The sequence below is a fragment of the Heterodontus francisci genome, chromosome 13 (genome assembly GCF_036365525.1).
Source record: "Heterodontus francisci isolate sHetFra1 chromosome 13, sHetFra1.hap1, whole genome shotgun sequence".
Lineage (NCBI taxonomy): Eukaryota > Metazoa > Chordata > Chondrichthyes > Heterodontiformes > Heterodontidae > Heterodontus > Heterodontus francisci.
Genome location: NC_090383.1, coordinates 41,801,670 through 41,807,243, shown reverse-complemented (window position 1 = coordinate 41,807,243; position 5,574 = coordinate 41,801,670).

Below are 5,574 nucleotides of genomic sequence, written 5' to 3'. Positions count from 1 at the left end.
CTCCTTGGTGAATGCTGATGCAAAGTACTCATTTAGTACCTCACCCATTTCCTCTGGCTCCACACATAGATTCCCTTCTCTGTCCTTGAGTGGGCCAACCCTTTCCCTGGTTACCCTCTTGCTCTTTATATACGTATAAAAAGCTTGGGATTTTCCTTAATCCTGTTTGCCAATGACTTTTCATAACCCCTTTTAGCCCTCCTGACTCCTTGCTAAGTTCTTTCCTACTGCCTTTATATTCCTCAAGGGATTCATCTGTTCCTTGCCTTCCAGCCCTTACGAATGCTTCCTTTTACTTTTTGACGAGGCTCACAATATCCCGCGTTATCCAAGGTTCCCGAAACTTGCCAAACTTATCCTTCTTCCTCACACGAACATGCTGGTCCTGATTATAATCAACTGACGTTTGAAAGACTCCCACATGTCAGATGTTGATTAACCCTCAAACAACCGCCCCAATCTAAATTCTTCAGTTCCTGCCGAATATTGTGATAATTTGCCTTCCCCCAATTTCGCACCTTCACCCGAGGACTACTCTTATCCTTATCCACAAGTACCTTAAAACTTATGGAATTATGGTCATTGTTCCCGAAATGCTCCCCTACTGAGACTTCGACCACTTGGCCGGATTCATTCCCCAATACCAGGTCCAGTACGGCCCCATCCTTCGTTGGACTATCTACGTATTGTTTCAAGAAGCCCTCCTGGATGCTCCTTACAAATTCTGCCCCATCCAAGCCCCTAGCACTAAGTGAGTCCCAGTCAATATAGGGGAAGTTAAAATCACCCACCACTACAACCCTATTACCTTTACATCTTTCCAAAATCTGTCTACATATCTGCTCCTCTTCCTCCATTTGGCTGTTGGGAGGCCTGTAGTAAACCCCCAACATCGTGACTGCACCCTTCCTATTCCTGAGCTCCACCCATATTGCCTCACTGCATGAGCCCTCCGAGGTGACTTCCCGCAGTGCAGCTGTGATATTCTCCTTAACCAGTAATGCAATTCCCCCACCCCTTTTACATCCCCCTCTATTCCGCCTGAAGCTTCTAAATCCTGGAACATTTAGCTGCCAATCCTGTCCTTCCCTCAACCAAGTCTCTGTAATAGCAACAACATCATAGTTCCAAGTACGAATCCAAGCTCTAAGTTCATCTGCCTTACCTGTTACACTTCTTGCATTGAAACAAATGCACTTCAGACCACCAGTCCCGCTGTGCTCCGCAACATCTTCCTGCCTGTTCTTCCTATTAGTCTTACTGGCCTTATTTACTAGTTCCCCCTCATTTATTTCACTTGCTGTCCTACTGCTCTGGTTCCCACCCCCCGCCACACGAGTTTAAACCCTTCCGAGTGACGCTGGCAAAACTCGCAGCCAGGATATTTGTGTCCCTCCAGTTCAGATGCAACCCGTCCTTCTTGTACAGGTCCCATCTGTCCCTGAAGAGATCCCAATGGTCCAGATGTCTGAAACCGTCCCTTCCACACCAGCTGTACAGCCACGTGTTTAGCTGCACTATCTTTCTATTTCAAGCCTCACTGGCAGGTGGCACGGGGAGTAATCCCGAGATTACAACCCTAGAGGTCCTGTCTTTTAACTTTCTACCTAACTCCCTAAACTCCCCCTGCAGGACCTCATCACTCTTCCTGTCTATGTCATTGGTACCGATGTGTACCACAACCTGTTTTTTAAACACAGTGAAAAGTTACAATACACCATGTGACCTCTCACTCCTCTGCTGCTGCCTAGGGAACAGGCCTGCTGTGGCACTGTTGTCAAAGAATCTTCTCACTCTGTCTTAACTCATTGTTTTTAGACAGAGTCTTAAAGGTGCACTGTTTTAAACAGAGGAGAAAGAAAACAGTTCCGTCACACTCCTCACAGACCTGTGGTTGAAGATTGGACAGTAGTTCATCAGATAGATAGTGGTACTGCCAAAGTATCGCGGGAAGTATTAAGGATAGTGCATGAAATTCCTATGGTATAATATATATTTGGGCGGTCTAAAATCACTTTCTTTTGGTTGCAGCAGCTTTGACAGAAGCAGAGGTGCGGAGCGAACTTGCAGCTGGGAGGTCAGTTTCAGTGTAAGTTAAAGTTAATTCCCTTTTGTTTTCGGAGGACCAGGGGACTGCTGGGTAAGTAAAAACTATATATTTGGGCGGTGGCTGTACCTGAGACACGACACGTGTAGTGTCTCCCACCCACCCTCCTCCTCTAACCAAAAAAAAGGACTCTGGTGTGTTTAAAAAGTTCTGTCTGTCGGATTGCTAAGCTAACAAGTTTTGACTTTTTTTTTTGGTTTTTCAGTCGATTTGTTGGGAATTTAGAATAGTGGGAATGGAGGTTAAGGCAGTTGTATGTTCCTCCTGCAGAATGTGGGAAGTAAGGGTCACCAAGAGTGTCCCTGCTGACTGCATCTGCGGGAAGTGCACCCAACTCCAGCTCCTCGAGAACCGCGTTAGGGAACTGGAGCTGGAGCTGGATGAACTTCGGATCATTCGGGAGGCGGAGGGGGTTATTGAGAGGAGTTATGGGGGGGTAGTCACACCTCAGGTAAAAGAAGTAGGTAGATGGGTTACCGTCAGGGGAAGGAGAGGGAACCAGCAGGCAGTGCAGGGATCCCCTGTGGCCGTTTCCCTCAACAACAGGTATACCGTTTTGGATACTGTTGCGGGGGACGACTTACCAGGGGTAAGCAATGGGGTACAGGTCTCTGGCACAGAGTCTGTCCCTGTTGCTCAGAAGGGAAGGGGGAAGAGGAGCAGAGCATTAGTCATTGGGGACTCCATAGTTAGGGGAACAGATAGGAGGTTCTGTGGGAACGAGAGAGACTCACGGTTGGTGTGTTGCCTCCCAGGTGCCAGGGTTCGTGATGTCTCGGATCGTGTTTTTGGGATCCTTAAGGGGGAGGGGGAGCAGCCCCAAGTCGTGGTCCACATAGGCACCAACGACATAGGTAGGAAGAGAGATGGGGATTCAAGGCAGAAATTCAGGGAGCTAGGGTGGAAGGTTAGAGCGAGAACAAACAGAGTTGTTATCTCTGGATTGTTGCACGTGCCACGTGCTAGCGAAGCGAGGAATAGGGAGAGAGAGGAGTTGAACACGTGGCTGCAGGGATGGTGTAGGAGGGAGGGTTTTGGTTTCCTGGATAATTGGGGCTCTTTCTGGGGTAGGTGGGACCTCTACAAACAGGATGGTCTTCACCTGAACCAGAGGGGTACCAATATCCTGGGGGGGGGGGGGTTGATTTGCTAGTGCTCTTCGGGGGGGGGGTGGTTTAAACTAATTCAGCAGGGGAATGGGAACCTAAATTGTAGCTCCAGTGCACAGGATGTTGAGAGTAGTGAGGTCAGGGATAAGGTTACAAGGACGCAAGAGGGCACTGGCAAGCAAGAACTTGGTTTAAAGTGTGTCTACTTCAACGCCAGGAGCATCCGGAATAAGATGGGTGAGCTTGCAGCATGGGCTGGTACCTGGGATCTCGATGTTGTGGCCATTTTGGAGACATGGGTAGAGCAGGGGCAGGAATGGATGTTGCAGGTTCCGGGATTTAGATTAGAATTAGAATTAGAACATTACAGCGCAGTACAGGCCCTTCGGCCCTCGATGTTGCGCCGACCTGTGAAACCATCTGACCTACACTATTCCATTTTCATCCATATGTCTATCCAATGACCACTTAAATGCCCTTAAAGTTGGCGAGTCTACGACTGCTGCAGGCAGGGCGTTCCACGCCCCTACTACTCTCTGAGTAAAGAAACTACCTCTGACATCTGTCCTATATCTGTCACCCCTCAACTTAAAGCTATGTCCCCTCGTGTTTGCCATCACCATCCGAGGAAAAAGACGCTCACTATCCACCCGATCTAACCCTCTGATTATCTTATATGTCTCTATTGTCACCTCTCCTCCTCCTTCTCTCCAACGAAAACAACCTCAAGTCCCTCAACCTTTCCTCGTAAGACCTTCCCTCCATACCAGGCAACATCCTAGTAAATCTCCTCTGCACCCTTTCCAAAGCTTCCACATCCTTCCGATAATGCGGTGACCAGAACTGCACGCAATACTCCAGGTGCGGTCTCACCAGAGTTTTGTACAGCTGCAGCATGACCTCGTGGCTCCAAAACTCGATCCCCCTACTAATATGCCATATGCCTTCTTAACAGCCCTATTAACTTGGGTAGCAACCTTCAGGGATTTATGCACCTGGACACCAAGATCTCTCTGTTCATCTACACTACCAAGAATCTTCCCATTAGCCCAGTACTCTGCATTCCTGTTACTCCTTCCAAAGTGAATCACCTCGCACTTTTCCGCATTAAACTCCATTTGCCATCTCTCAGCCCAGCTCTGCAGCCTATCTATGTCCCTCTGTACCCTACAACATCCTTCGGCACTATCCACAACTCCACCGACCTTCGTGTCATCCGCAAATTTACTAACCCACCCTTCTACACCCTTGATGTGTCAGTAAGAATAGAGAAGATGGGAAAAGAGGGGGGGGTGGCATTGTTAATCAAGGAGAGTATTACAGCGGCAGAAAGGACGTTTGAGGACTCGTCTACTGAGGTAGTATGGGCCGAGGTTAGAAACAGGAGAGGAGAGGTCACCCTGTTGGGAGTTTTCTATAGACCTCCGAATAGTTCCAGAGATGTAGAGGAAAGGATAGCGAAGATGATTCTCGACAGGAGCGAGAGTAACAGGGTAGTTGTTATGGGGGACTTTAACTTTCCAAATATTGACTGGAAATACTATAGTTCGAGTACTTTAGATGGGTCAGTTTTTGTCCAGTGTGTGCAGGAGGGTTTTCTGACACAGTATGTAGACAGGCCAACCAGGGGCGATGCCACATTGGTTTTGGTACTGGGTAATGAACCCGGCCAGGTGTTAGATTTAGATGTCGGTGAGCACTTTGGTGATAGTGATCACAATTCGGTTAGGTTTACCTTAGCAATGGGCAGGGACAGGTATATACCGCAGGGCAAGAATTATAGCTGGGGGAAAGGAAATTATGATGTGATTAGGCAAGATTTAGGATGCGTAGGATGGGGAAGGAAACTGCAGGGGATGGGAACAATCGAAATGTGGAGCTTATTCAAAGAGCAGCTACTGCGTGTCCTTGATAAGTATGTACCTGTCAGGCAGGGAGGAAGTTGTCGAGCGAGGGAGCCGTGGTTTACTAAAGAAGTTGAAGCGCTTGTCAAGAGGAAGAAGGCGGCTTATGTTAGGATGAGACGTGAAGGCTCAGTTAGGGCGCTTGAGAGTTACAAGCTAGCCAGGAAGGATCTAAAGGGAGAGCTAAGAAGAGCAAGGAGAGGAAACGAGAAGTCATTGGCGGATAGGATCAGGGAAACCCTAAGGCTTTCTATAGGTATATCAGGAATAAAAGAATGACTTGAGTTAGATTAGGGCCAATCGAGGATAGCAGTGGGAAGTTGCGTGTGGAATCAGAGGAGATAGGGGAAGCGTTAAATGAATATTTTTCGTCAGTATTTACAGTAGAGAAAGAAAATGTTGTCGAGGAGAATACTGAGATTCAGACTACTAGGCGAGATGGGATTGAGGTTCA